Source organism: Felis catus, chromosome A1 (assembly GCF_018350175.1).
Source record: "Felis catus isolate Fca126 chromosome A1, F.catus_Fca126_mat1.0, whole genome shotgun sequence".
NCBI classification, from domain to species: Eukaryota; Metazoa; Chordata; class Mammalia; order Carnivora; family Felidae; genus Felis; species Felis catus.
The window spans coordinates 56,367,015-56,382,696 of record NC_058368.1 but is presented as its reverse complement, the minus strand read 5'-3'; the positions used below and the strand labels follow the sequence as shown (position 1 = coordinate 56,382,696).

General features: G+C 36.5%; 1 pseudogene; it reads right to left on the bottom strand.

Annotated features, from left to right (window-relative positions):
- Nucleotides 1–972: 972 nt before the first annotated feature.
- LOC101090984 lies at nucleotides 973–4,153 on the bottom strand (annotated as a pseudogene).
- Nucleotides 4,154–15,682: the final 11,529 nt, after the last annotated feature.

The window sequence follows — 15,682 nt, the reverse complement described above, 5'->3', positions numbered from 1 at the left end:
TGTTGTACACCTTAAAGTTACACAATGCCATGTGTCAATTATATCTCAGTAAAGGTGGTGAAGAAAAAAAAAACACATATTGTGCATAATAGCACCTGATTAGCCAAGATAGTGAAGGCTTAAGGAAATGAATTCTGGAATCATAGAGTCCTGGTCTTGAATCCTCTCTGAATTTAGTGCAAGGAACAATGAGACATATTTAATTTCCTCAAACTCTGTTTTCATCTGTGACCTAATGGTCTAAGAGTACTAAATGACCCCCACAGTAATTGGGATAATTAAATGAGTGAATATGTAGTGTCTGGTAAATGGTATGTGCTCAGTACATGCAGCTACCGTGATTGGCTAAGAGAATGCCACCATAAAGGCAGGTGTATTTACCTGAAAAATACCCTTAGTTGCATCATTTCAGAATATCTATAAAACTTAAAATTTGCACCAAATATCTTAGCACAGAAGTACTGTGCTGGATTACATTTAAATGTTTCATGAGCAAGCTTTGTCCCCTTGAATACAGGGATTACATTTTTGCTATCTCCCATAGTGTAGGCTATAATAAATATTTGCTGAATTGAAACTAACAAGAAAAAAATATCAACATTTATAAAACTGAGTGTGGCTGTTATACCTCTAAATAAGTCTTATTTGTCTGTCTCACCCTATTACTGTTATAAGTGATTTTCTTTTTATCAGTATTAAGTGCATACAGAGGCAGCATATAAAATATCAATTTATAGGGTCATGGCACACTGCTACAATACCATGATGTAATGCAATGAAAGATGAAATTTGGGACATAGATGTCTGTAGGAGGTCCAAAAGTTACGGAAAGATGATTCAAATTGTACAGACCACAATCACAGGATTAAGGGAAAGCAATTGTCACTTGTACTATGTGCTTATAACAAGAGTCAGAATGTGCCAGATGCACAGCTTGTCTGCAGCTGTTGTCATTTGAATCTTTTGTACAACATCCATTTCTCTCCCAAGTGTGTGGGATTTATAAGAGCAGAGAGTTGATCAGAATCACTTTGTTTTTTTTTTTTTTGTACTGAATTCTTGTGTAATAGCTCTTAGATTTAAACCATGCAGAAGAAAACATAACCCAGAAATAATTCCACACATACTGCTTAAGCTATCACAGATGCCTATGTTGGATTTCATTGGATACAACTTTAAAGTGCTGATTAGGTCAGGCTATGAGCTTTGCCAACTACAACTGGAAACTCATAAATTGGTAAAATGCCACCTTTGGGATAAGTGTATATTTTAAACGCAGTCTTTGTACGAATATTAGCAGATCAATCTCTAATATCAAATATGTATTTTCCACTATACTTTAGATTTGCAACATGCTTCTACTGCACAATATTAGGGAGATGATGTGATTGAAAAGCATATGAATGCACCACATACATAACATATTTTAAGACCAAAGGCTGTAAAAATGACCATGGTATATTTGTTACTCTCATATTTGTAGATATGTATCATCTTTGTTACATTAAAGACTAAAAAATTACTTTAACTTTCCACACTAAAATCATGTCTCCCACAAATCAGCAACTCATCTATTTCACTTTATTTTTTTTCCATGCCCAGGCAAACACCTCAAAAGAATACTATAAACATTAACTTGTGGTTTGATCAACCTTGATGAACACTTTGTCTAAATCCAATTCTAAATATTTTGTTCAGATTAAATTTAGTATATCTTTTTTTCATATTCTGTGAGGTTTTTATTTCAATCAGGAAGTAATCAAATCTACATACAGTCTAAGAACAGTAAAAGAACCCTCAGTCCATCTGAGGTAGGGACAGAGGTGGGGCAAGGAGAGCATCCAACTTGGCACCTGGAGAGAGGGATTGGGCATTGTTTTGTCAGCATTGAGGGCAGGACCAAGCAGAAGGAAGCTTGCTGAGTGTAGAGCAGGGAGGGCACTACTGGGCAGGCTGAGCCTGTCCGCCTATCCCCACAAAGCTGGCAGAGATGCTGAGACTACCCATGTGGCCAGCCTGCCCCAGAAGAAGCCAACACTCAGTCTGGATTTCCTGTCAGCAAGCAAGCCCAAATCTTCACAGTGCAGCCCACAGTCCCTGAGAAGAGTCAGCCCTGGGACACAACCATCACAGTCATGTTGCACCCTGGAGACACAGCAGGAATTATGTACAGATCATGCTGCTTTTACTTCGGACCCTGAGGGACTGGTTATAGCAGGGGCTTAAGACTTGGGTCTGGTAGGGCTTCAAGGGCGTACACAGTGCCTGTGGACTGTCAGGGTCCACACCTGCTCCTTAGGTCCATGCCCCCCCCCCCCCACCACATGAATGAGTTCTATGTGCCATAGACAATGTAGTGTTTTATCACATGTATAGATGTTGTTGCCAAATGTCTGTAGGATATGGATACAGTAGAGGGTCTAGATGTTCCAGATTTTCATTGGTAGGAGCCACTATACAGGTGCCTCTGGGTGACTATCAGGGCCCACACCCAATGGCTGAGGGCCATGAGCTTCTTCAACTTCAGCTGGGTGCCCAAGATGTTGCAGACCTTGATGGCCTTCAGGGAGCCTCTGAAGAGCATGCCATGTTAAGAAAACCAGCATTCACACTGCTGTCATGCCATCTTCTACAAGATGTTTCACAAAATTGTGGCACAGTCTTCTGTGTTGCTATAGAGCTTGCACCCCAGGATGTGGAATGCCAGCACAATGCCATTACGGTCCTCCAGTGTCTTCTGGCACTTATAGGTGATACATGTGTCCCACACATTGATGGTCCTGTTGGAGAAGCCACTGAAGAGCAGGTAACCTGTGGAATGGAAGCAAAGACACCAGACAGGGCCCAGGAAGAGTCCTTTGAATGGAAGATCTGCTGAAGATCATGGGATCCTTAGGATTCCCATGTTCAGGTGTGCACTGATGCAAGACAGCTGGTCATTCAGCGTGGTCACACCCCTATGAAACTCCATGACACCCTTGCTGAGCTTGCTCTGGTTTTCATTTAGGACATCACACTTGATCTTGATGCTCTTCACCAGCTTCTCCTGCAGCTTGCCAAGCACAGAGCACAGGAAAGCATCTCCTGGATCTTCCACACTAGTACCATGTGCATTTCTAGAAGTGGTATTTTGTCAGCTGCAAGAATTCTTTCAAGCCCTGGAAGCAGCAAGTCTCCAGGTATATACCATATGTGTCCTGGGCCTTGGTGAACCATGTACCTGTTCTTGGGGTGGGACACTTATGCTCACACACCTTGAGGTGGGCCTCCAGGTTCATCTTAAGGAAAGGCAGGCAGCTGGGGTTTTTGAGGCACTGCACAGGTCTGTAGGCAAGGTTGCCCTTGTGGTCCTTCCAGGCACTGAGCTTAATGGATGAAGAGCTCCTTGATCTGCTCTGCCATAACAATGTTCACCACCACCATCAGCTTGGTATTGACCAGGGGACACTTCTGTGCCTGTATGGCTCATTTTTTCTTTTCTTTTTTTTTTTTTTTTTTGTAATTTTGTTTTATTTTTATAATTCCTTAAAACTGTAAGTATTAACTTCTAATTCATCTTAGGTTTAAACAACTGCATGGCTCACCTTTGACAGAACATGTGCCCACATGTGATGCCACAGAGTCCTAGAACACACTGCAATACAGCTGGTGCAGGGCTTCTTTGAGGGCTGCTCTGCAAACACCAGTGGCCCCTGCACATCGTTTGCCTCAGGCAGTGAGAAAGTGGAGAGTGGGGTCATGCTGGACTCACAGTGCAGGGAGGTGACCAAATGGCAGTGTCTGAGTGGCAGAGGTACTGATAGGGGGCATGATGTCCTCCTCATCCATGGAGAATAGGCAAGCATGCTTTTGCACACATGGGTCCCATCAGCTTTCCTGATGGTGCTGACAACCAAAAAGGCAGCTTGAAGGTTATTTCCGTTCTGGTCCTGGTGGCAATGTCTGGGGTGGAAAGGTTGGCAAGTCCCTCAGAGAAGCAGTTGCAGCGGGTGCCCGTGCCTGGGCTCATGCTCTAGAGAGGCATCTGGAGTCCTCAGGTGATATTCCTCACCCACAGCTGCTCCAAGGATTTGACAACACATTCTGCCTTCTTGTGCCCCCTGACCACTGGCCAGAAAAGGGCTTAAGTTTACCTCTAAGAATAGTTTAAGTCTTCACACTTGTGCTTTCCTCCATATTCTTATATACTGTTAAATTCCTGTTTCCTTTGATAATTACCTGTTACAAGCATATTCCAAAAAAAAAAAAAAAAAAAAACCAAAAACAAAAAACCTGTGTATTGCTATTTGATTCCTGTTGCTAGAATTGCTCAGTTTATAAGCATTAACTAATTATTTCTTGTCTCTGGTGCAAAACACTTAGACCTAAAGTCACATTGTGCCCTTGGATTTTTAGAGTAAGTCCAATAATACAGTAAGATATCTATAATTAATTATATCCAGGTAGCCCTTCCCTTCTTGCTGAGATTCCATATGAAGTGAAGGTGAGTGTGTTGGTAGTGGGTACAGAGAAGGAAGTCTTGGGAATAGTCATGGTTTCACAAATAATCTTTGTTCTCTGTTGCGTAAAAGCTAGCTTTTAATTTGAAATATGATAGGCGACATAAAGTGTACATTTCCTTTAAAAATTTTTTTTTAATGTTTATTTATTTTTGAGAGAAATAGAGCATGAGTGGGGGAGGGGCAGAGAGAGAGGGAGTCACAGAATCTGAAGCAGGCTCCAGGCTCACAGCTGTCAGCACAGAGCCTGACGCAAGACTCAAACTCACGAACTCGGAGATCATGACCTGAGATGAAGTTGGATGCTCAACCGACTGAGGCACCCAGGTGCCCTTAAAGTGTACATTTTCAATTCCAATCACTTTCTTAAGTTACTCAAATGATTTGACTTTTGAAGATCACTGTCCCACTATACACTAGTCCAACAAAAAAGCCAATAATTTTCTTAATTCCACGCACTATTCTATAACAAAGAAATTATATGAAACAACATAGATTTTACTCTACAAAATGTAAAAACACAGTATCTATCAATATCCCATCGTATATGTTTTATATTGCGTTTGGCAGCTTAATGGATCTCTATGTAACTTTGAGGTTTTTGTCTTTACCATGCAAGATACCAGCAGAGATAGTGTTTGCTTGCTCTAAGTCCCACTCCAAGTTCTAGAGAATCTCATGGCTTCAGCAGTGGGCATACATCAATTCCATTCTGATTCACTGTGTTTGTGGGAACCAGGGACAGGTAATATAATCACAATTGGTATAAGTGTCTGTGGATGGCAGCATTTTTCACAGTAAAGAGGGACATTGGCAACCGTCCCGAAAGTCAAAAATATCTAATGAAAAAGAGTATGTACTTTTCATTAAAGAACAATAGTATATGTTATTTTCTTTGGTGGCACACTGGAATGTATTTGATTGATAAATGTAAGGGTGTTTGTGATAAAAGATTACACAGTATAAAATCTTATAGGACTGTTGAGAAATGAACGCTGATTGTGTTGATGATTGCCAGCAGTAACTCACGTTAAAAAGTAGTACCTGAGTTCACAGACAAGGAAGTTGGTGGTTCCAAGGAAAAACAGAAGTGGTCAATTATTTTCTGTGTACTCATCCCATCAGGTTGATTCCAAGAAGAGTAAATTTGTTGCTCATATTCATAATTGCTGATATTTTGAGTGAAAATAACTTTTTAATAATGCCCTGTTACAGGGGCACCTGAGTGGCTCAGTTGGTTGAACATCCAACTTCTGCTCAGGTCATGATCTCACGGTTCATGGGTTTGAGCCCTGCATCAGGCTCTGTGCTGACAGCTTGGAGCCTGGAGCCTGTTTCAGATTCTGTGTCTCCCTCTCTGCCTGTCCCTGCTCACAGTCTGTCTCTTGCTCTCTTGCTCTCTCTCTCTCAAACAAATAAACATTAAAAAAAATAAAATAATAAAATAATGCCCTGTTACATATACATTCAAATAAGGTATTCAGCCCTGGAAGATGAGGAAATTTCAGTTACTCTCTTACCTTCCAGGCATGTCTTTGATTTATATATATCCAATTAATCAAGAAAGTACAAAACAAGGACATGTAATTTGCTACAATTATTCTTTTTTAATGATTTGAATGTTTTTATTCATCAAGTTCTCTGACAATTTAAAAATAATTTCATAATAATAATTCATTGTATATATACATATGTGTGTGTGTGTGTATATATATATATATATATATGGTCTTGTAGCTTAGTTTTTCTTTCATAATAATAATTCATTGTATACATATACACGTGTGTGTGTATATATATACATATATACGTATATATGTATATACATATGTATATACATATATACGTATATATGTATGTATATATATATACACATACATATATACATATATATGTGTGTGTGTGTGTGTGTGTGTGTGTGTATATATATATATATACACATATATATATATATACACATATATATATATATATATATATAGTCTTGTAGCTTAGGTTTTCTTTTTTTAATTTTACTTTCTTTGAGTGAAAATTTAGATATATTATCCCAAAAGGGAAAACAGAAATAATGGTCCTTTAGGTCACATTTCAGGAAGTGAAAGTCAGGTTTTCTCGTCAAGTTTTATTTTAAAAACTCTCTTTAGGAATAACAAATTATTTGAAAATAGTGACAAATAAAGATGTATAAATAGCTAATGACTTGGTTGTTTTAACATATGTTTTTTTCCCCTAGCACCAGAAAGCTTTTTACCAAGAGTCAAGCTTGGGAATCAGGATGCAAAAATAATTAACAGATACTGTCTTTCATTTTGAAACTTAAAGGCACAGGATAGATAAATGAATATCTAATTATGAGATTTCTGGTAGTTTACAAAGGGCATAGTGATCTCTTTTATATCATGAAGATAGTAATAATTCATTCAGTTATTTATTCAGCAAAGATTTCTGAGCATCCACTGTTTCTTCGGGAAATTTGCTGGATGCAAGTATAGATTGGTAACTAAAACAGGAAAAATATTTTCCCTCAAAAAACTTACAACTAATAAAATTTACCATATTTCATACAGTTGTTAAGAAGAAGAATTGATAATGGCTATGAACTTTCCTCTTCAATTAAAGGAAAATTAGTTTCAAATATTTTTATGGTATTTAACCTATTTAAACATATGCATTCTTATGCACTCTACTGAAAATATAGTCAGGGTAGTGCAAAATAGTATTGCTAATTTATTAATAATTTACTAATATTTTAACTTTCAACTTATTACATTCAGAATTCCAGATTTTGAAAATGTGAAACTCAGGTGTTTGACTAAGTCTACACAATTACTAAATTCATATTTATGGCAACATTAAACATTATAACAATCTAAATTTTTTACAATCTCAGTGCAAACTCAAACTACAAATACAAACGTTTACATGTTCACCTTCAAACAGCTATGATATTCTGTGAATTAGAGGTAAAATAACCTAAAATAGTGAACAAAACTTTTACTATTTACCTAAATATCCATACATCACTTTAAAAAGCCATTGACTTTCTCAGTAAATATAATTAAAAATAATGTGGTCTCAATTTTCCGCTCCCACTAAAAATGTTTTGTTTTTCAAGTAACTCCTAGATTTTTAAAATAAGCTTTGGCTAAATTCTAAAAGAATCAAACTTAATTACTTAGTAATTATTCTTATTTGGTATGTGTAAAATCTCAACAGTCCTTTAGATATAAAACAGTTGTTTAAATTAAATATATTCGGGGATTAATATTTAATTATATATCACAGAATTGCTCTCTTTCACAAGAAAATCATATTGCCTCTATACATATTTTAATGAGATAAAATTAGATTTTCTAAATATAAAATGTTTTGAAATAATAATGAAAACCTACAATTAAATATACTGACTTTATCCTTGTAAACTATTTTGATATATATGTTTAAATAAATCCTTTTGTTAACAGAGTGTTATCACACACGGACCCATAATATGTTCATCCAAAACAGAACTTACAGATAATGCGATCCAACCTCTTCACCTAACAGATGAAAAACATGACATCCAGAAAGGTCATGAGAAATTTACAGATAGAAGCCAGATGTTTTGACTTCCCGTCAAATATATCTTCTGTTATACATATTGCAGCTTCACGAATCACCAGTTTTCATCAAAATAAAATGCCATAAAGGCCCAATACTAAAAATACTTAACCATTCTATTATATTTGATTGATGGTTTAGGTGGCACGTGAACATTTTTCAATACCTCTAGGTCATTATTATAAATATTAATGTTCATGTGTGTGTGTAATTCTATAGATAAATTGTTGTTTGGCAATGAACTTTGGAATGCCAGTAGAGCAATGGTTTACTTCATCAAGATTATCCCTCTTGTTTTATAGTTTACCATGTGTTATAGTTTGTAATACTTAGAAGAGAACCTATGTTTATTCTTATATCTTTACCTTACTTTTGAATTGTTTTTAGATTTCTGTAGTAATATTATACAGTTGCTTTCAAAGTGGTGACTTACTCTTACTTCCCTAGCTTGAAAGGTACATTTACATATAGCCCATTGTCCCCTCCTCTTCTATTAACCATAGGATTACAATAGCAATTCTTCTATCTAGAATAGAATGTTCAGAATGTCTTTGTTTTGCATGGTGAAGAGAACCTTCTCAAGGGATTTTTAGGAGGATCACATGAAATCATAGTTGTAAAGAGTAAAGTATTATTTGTTCTAAGAAGATAACAACATTCAATGTCTGTCACTGGACCTAATGAAGACAAGCCAGAGCAGCATGGGGAAATATGTAAGAATCTGGTGGCCCAAAAAGTGGTCAGTGATGAAATCCTCAAACATATCTCATTTAGGTCACAACACTTAAAGTTTTCTCATTTAGTAATTCAAATCTGCATCCCAAATTAAAATCCTCCACACAATGAAATATAGTTATCATTTGGTGAAAAGGAAGTCTGACAACTTCAGCAAAAGTGAAGAGCATTTCCAATGACCTTTACCACTGTCTAAGGAATTTGTCTGCTGGGAAACCATTAAATTTTTGACCATGGGATGCTTTGTATCTTGTGACCTTCAGCATCCTGCACATCACCAAAGGAATGCCCCGTGACCAACATAATGAAAGCAGATGTGTACTGAAGTTTTAAATTTATGTATCAATAGGTTTCCCAGTATAAGAAAATATAAAAGAATACTATAATTTTGATCAAGCATTGCTAAGTTTTTTAAAAAGGGAAATACCTTTTACTGAAACAACATTGTTTTATTTTAAATAGGGAATCAGTTACTATTCCTTAATTCCTATTTCTATTTCCTTTCTAAGGACTCACCAACACCTGCTAGGATGCCGGACTCCTAAAGAAAGCTCAAAAAACAGAGTTCTTTTATGATTACTATTATTAGCTGTTTTGTTTCTGATATTGAAGAAAAACCAAAGAAGAATGTATGAGCACCAATTTAAGGAGACCGCTAAAAGCCACAAAGCTAAAATACTTAGTGTGAAATTTAAATATTTATATGTTACAAGATTGTTTTGAATAATAATTATCACAACCTTGAGTGCAGTGCTAATGTATCTAAAATTGTTTTCATTGCCAGAAATTCCCGGGGGGCAGGAAACCAAACAGGCATTAGCTCTAGAATCCCTAGGCAAATTACGAAGGTAAATCAATCACCCTGCTAATTTCAAATGCTTCACCAATTATAAAATATAAAAGCAAATGTATATCAATTAAATATATACGTTTGTTTCACATTCCGTATCTGTTATAGAACTCTATACGCATGTTTGTGTATCTGTGTACACAGGTGTACATGTGTGTGTTTATGGGTGAATTGGGCACGTGCTATCTTTGCTAAGACTACTTATGCAATAAATTTCTAAGGCAATTTATGATTATACTATTTGGAGCCTAGTTTTGTTACTTAAAGCCATTACATTATTTGTAGTAAACAGGGTTGGTGTTCTGCCCATATCTTTTTTACTAGGCTGCACTGCCCATCTCTCAGCAGTTGTGAGAGTTGACTGACAGACAGTAGCTTAACCCTGTACTCTTATCCCGATAAATGGTTTTGGCTACACTGAGTCACCTAAACCAAGCAGAAATATCTCCGTTTTTTGCTCCCCCCTGAGCATGCATAGAACCAAAGACTGGCAGATATGTGAGTACAGAAAGCTAGCCACCCTCCTTCAAGGGCTGACAACTTCAGGTTTCCATTCATGTTCTCTGTTGAGACAGACTGAAGCTAGTGATCAGCGGAAATCAAATCTTTATCTAGGTTTTTTTCCTACTTAATGCTGCATCCCTCACACCCTGTCTGTTTTACTGACACACTTCCATTGCTTTATCATTTTCTTAATAATCCTTTTAGTCTCTGCTTCTAGGGAAACTGAACCTGTAACAATTCAGCTACCACTGTATACAGTGTGATTACAGCCAAATCAGACGTTATGAGAAGTCAGTGTTTGCGAGGTTTTGTTTAGTTATTACTTGATGGTCTAAAGAGGCCCTAAAGAAGCTTATGATTATAGAAAGCTCCTGAGAACATTCTCCATAGGTCTCTTATGTTTCTGCACATCTTGAATCCACTTTTCTTCAGAATTATCTTTTATTATCATTAATACTATATTTTTAAGAATAGTTTTAGGTTCACAACTGAATTGAGAAGAAGATACAGAGATTTCCCACATATTCCCTACCCCCCACATATGCACAGCCTCTCCCAGCATCAACACCCTTCACTGGAATCATACAATATGGAGCCTTTTCAGATTGGCCTCTTTCACTTACTAATGTACATTTAAGGTTTCTCCATGTCTTTTCATGGCTTGAGAGCTAATTTCATTTTAGTACTGATTAACATCCCATTGTCTGGATGTACCACAGTATATTTACCCATTTGCATACAAAAGGACACCATGGTTGCTTTTTCATTTTGGCAATTATGAATACAACTGCTACATATATATCCATGCACGGGGTTTGTTGGATATACATTTTCAAGTCCTTTGGGAGGTAACAAGGAGCATCATTGCTGGACCACTGGATCCTATAGTAAGAGAATGTTTGGTTTCGTAAGAAATTGACAAACTATCTTCCAGAGTGGCTGTACCATGTTGTTTTCACAACAGTAATGAATGAAAGTTCCTGCTATTCCACATCCTTGTCAACATTTACTGTGGTCAGTGTTCTGGATTTTGTCCATTTCAGTATGTATGTGGTATTTCATCAGTGATAGCATTTGCATTTCTTTGATGACACTATCATGCTGAGTATCTTTTCACATGCTTACTTGCCATCTCATATATTCTTTCATGAGCTACCTGTGAAGGTCCTTGTCCTATTAACAGGATTTGTTTGTTTGTTTGTTTGTGTTTTTCTTATTGTGAAGTTTTCTTTTGTTAGTGTTTTGGGTAACGGCCAATCCAATGGGTCCTTTAAAACATTTTTTCCCAGGGGCTCCTAGGAGGCTCAGTTGGTTAATCATTGGACTCTTGATTTCAGCTCAGGTCATGATCTCATGGTCCATCGGATTGAGCCTCACATTCTCTCTCCCTCTCCCCCTCTCTCTGTGCCCCCTCCACTTGCTCTCTCCCTGTCTCAAAATAAAATAAACATAAAACACACACACACACACACACACACACACACACACACACAAAACCCCACTGAGATTTAAAAATATGTGTTTTCCCAGTCTGTGGCTTGTCTTCTCATTCTCTTGGTATCATCTGTTACAGAAATTTTTAATTTTAATGGAGTCTACCTTATCAATGATTTCTTTCGTGAATCATGCTTTTGATGTGTCAAAAATGTAAGCACGATAGTCAAGGTCATCCAGGTTTTCACCTGTGTTATCTTTTAGGACTTTTATAGATTTGCATTTTACATTTAGGTCTGTAGTTCACTTTGATAATTTTTGTGATGGGTATAAGTTTTGTACCTAGATACATCTCTATATGTTTTTGTATGTAGTTGTTCCAGCACCATTCTTGAAGAGAATGTATTTAGTGAGTCTACTTCTGGGTTCTCCATTGTGTTTCATTGATCTGTTATTAATCTGTTCTTTTGCTAATACCACACCTTCTTGATTACTATAGTCTATGGTAAGTTTTCAAGTTGGGTGGCATCAGTCCTCCAATTTTGCTCTTCTCCTTCAGTATTGTGATGCCTATTTTGGATCTTCCCCTCTTCATTTAAAGTTTGATTTTGCTGCTATCCCAAAATACCTTGCTGGGATTTGATTAGGGTTGCACTGAATGTATAGAACAAGTTGGGGAGACCTGCCACCTTGACAATGTTGAGTGTTCCTATCCATGACATGGAATATCTCTCTACTTATTTAGCATTTTTATTTTATTCATTAGAATTCTGTGGTTCTGTTAATAATAGATCTTGTACATACTTTGTTAGATTTATACCTTAGTGTATAATTTTGTGATGTTAATATAATGGAATTGTTCTTTTAATTTCAAATTCTACTTGTTAATTACTGGTATATAGAAAAGTGGTTGGCTTATATATATTAATCTTGTATCCTTTAACTTTGTTATAATTGTTTGTTAGTTCCAGGACTTTTGGGTTTTCTGCATAATCATGTCATGTGTGATCAAAGACAGTTCTATGCGTTCCTCCCATATATGTATGCCTTGTACTTCATTTTCTTGTCTTGTTCCAGTAACTAAAACCTCTACTACACTGTTGAAAAAGAATGATGAGGGGTGCCTGTGTGGTTCAGTCGGTTAAGCATTCAACTTCTGCTCAGGTCAGGATCTCACAGCTTGTGGGTTCAAGCCCCATGTCAGACTCTGTGCTGACAACTCACAATCTGGAGCCTGCTTCACATTATTTGTCTCCCTCTCTCTGCCTCTCCCCCACTCATGCTCTGTCTCTTTCTCTCAAAAATAAAATAAAATATTTAAAAAATATATAAAAGGAATGATGAGAGGGGACTTTTTTTGTTTTATACCTGATATTGGTGGAAAGGTTTTGAATTTATCAACATATAAATTCAAAGTATGATGTTAGCTGTAGGCTTTTTGATGATATTCACTGTCAAGCTGAGGAAGTTCCCCTTTAACCCTAGTTTACTGAGAGTTTTTATCATAAATGGGTGTTGCATATTGTCTAATGCTTTTTCTGCATCTACTGATATAATTATGTGGATCTTTATTTTTTTAGGCTGTTTAGGTGATGGAATATCTTAATTGATTTTCAAATCTTGAACCAGCCATTCATACCTAAGATAAATTCCACTGGTTGTGGTATAGAATTCTTTTTACACATTGCTGGATTCTATTTGCTAATATTTTGTCGAGGATTTTTGCTTCTATGTTCATGAGAGATACTAGTGTGTAGTTTTCTGCTCTTGTAATTAGGGTAATTATGATATTAGGGTAATTCTGGTCTTGTAGGTTGTGTTAGAAACTATTCTCTCTGCTTCCATCCTCTGGATGAGGTTGTAGAGAATTGCTGTAACACGTTCCTTAAGTGACATAATTTCCAGTGAAGCCATCTGGGCCTAGCACTTTCTGTTTTGGAAGGTTATTAGTGCTGGACTGTCTTTTCCAGGAGTTCTGTATAGTAAACAACTTCAAAAAGTAGTGTTGTTGACTCCCTCCGGGGTAGAGTACTGATTTCTTTACTGTCCAGTCTAATGAATATAGCATCTCCATCTGGAATAAAGCTGATTTAGGTTCCCTACATCTAGGGTTTCCTTACCTGTGATGCAAACTCTCTGCATGGGCAGCATCCATTAGTGCCGCTTTGTATTATTCCATGGAACTTGGGGGTGGGGGCAGGAAAACCAACATAACCCTGGGGCAGCTGTGCTCTAAGTACGAACATCCTACCTCTGACCAGGGAATCTCTTGTATTCCACTAGCACCTATAAAATAAGATACTTCTAGGGAATTTCTCCCATGTTTTGGATAATAATATTATTAATATTAAGGGTCTTCAGAATCTCCTTAGGGGTGCTGGAGTGACTCAGTTGATTGAGTATCTGACTTTGGCTCAGGTCATGATCTCACAGTTTATGGGTTTGAGCCCCACGTTAGGTTCTATGCAAACAGCTCATAGCCTGGAGCCTGCTTCCGATTCCGTGTCTCCCTCTGTCTCTGCCCCTACCCTGCTTCTCTCTCTCTCTTCTTCTCTCTCTCTCTCTGTGTCTGTCTTTCAGATAAATAATAAACATATTTTTAAAAATTAAAAGAAAGAAGCTTTTTAGATCATGAGGTAACTAAATAATGAAATAAGGTAAAATATTAGATCTTTCACAGCTCTTTACAAGAAATAACCCCAGAAGTATAAATGTATATTATCTACCAAAGATGAGGGTACAGAGATCTCAGAGGTTATGCCAGTATCACATCCACAGAAACAGATTTAATAAAAGTTAATATAGAATGAACATAGTATCTTAACACAAACCTGATGATCAGAGTCAGATTCTATTGTTTAATGAGATCTAACAAGGATGAAATCCATCACAGATTTTATTAACAAATTATGTTTAAAGGGATTTCAAATATGTTCATACTGTATATGCAGAAATACTCAGCTTGGGGTAAAGGTTTCTTGTTTGACATCTTGAACTCTAGAGACTTGTTATTCTCATTCCTGCAGGATATGAAATAATCAATAGACCCTGAGTCACATGAACTTAGACTTTGCTTTTTGTACAATTTTTTTACAAGTATGTTGCCCAAGCTGGTAATTATACAATGCATACAATTGTGACATTAGATTCTAGCTCCGTTGTTCACTGACTTATATTCTCCGTTGAATTTGAGGTTTTTTTTAAATTTGTTTGTTTGTTTGTTTGGGATTTTTTGACAACTGGGACAACCATGGATTTTTTTTAAAGATACAAACAACCCTTACATTAGAACAGTTTTCTAAAACATTTAATAGCTTTTCATTAAAATCAGATAAAACATGAATGAGAGCAGAATGTTTCAACTTTTGCCTGTTTTTGGTCAGAAGGTTAAGCTGAGTTTTCTCATAGATGATTTTGCATTAAGACTTAATCATTCTGTTTTCCTAACATTTTAGAACCTGTAAAGATCTTAGAGGAAAACTAACTCAAGACACGCAAACTCCTCAAAGAGTTTAGCTCTGAGGTTTATTCCCAAAGTGACCGGAGGCAATGTATTTATACTCTCTGTGTGTAATGGAAAGAAACTATGTTAAAATGAATCTAAGATCATGTTCCGCTGTAGCATTCTAAGATGAGTCCAAGACCTTAATTACCAATTATAACATTGTTTTTAATGAAGAATCATGATGCATTCATAGATTATCTAAGAATGAATACAAGTAAATGTTGATAATATTATATGTAAAGTTAAATTTAATATAGTTGGTAATATGTATGTATGAGATGTGCATGATAGAAGATTTAGAAATTAAAATAGACATGACACTTTAATGATGACCAAATATATGCCTGAGGACAAATACTGAAAAAGGATCCTAGACAGTATTTATATAGGCATAAGTTTATGAAACTCTGGCATGTCTGGGAATTATAAGTAGTTTAGTATTACTGAAACGTAACATTTGAGTTAGGAAAGAGATGAGAAGCTTTCACATATTAGGCAGAGGCCATGCCATGATCATTCAATGAAAAATAGTTTAAATTTTATTGTGTCAGCGGC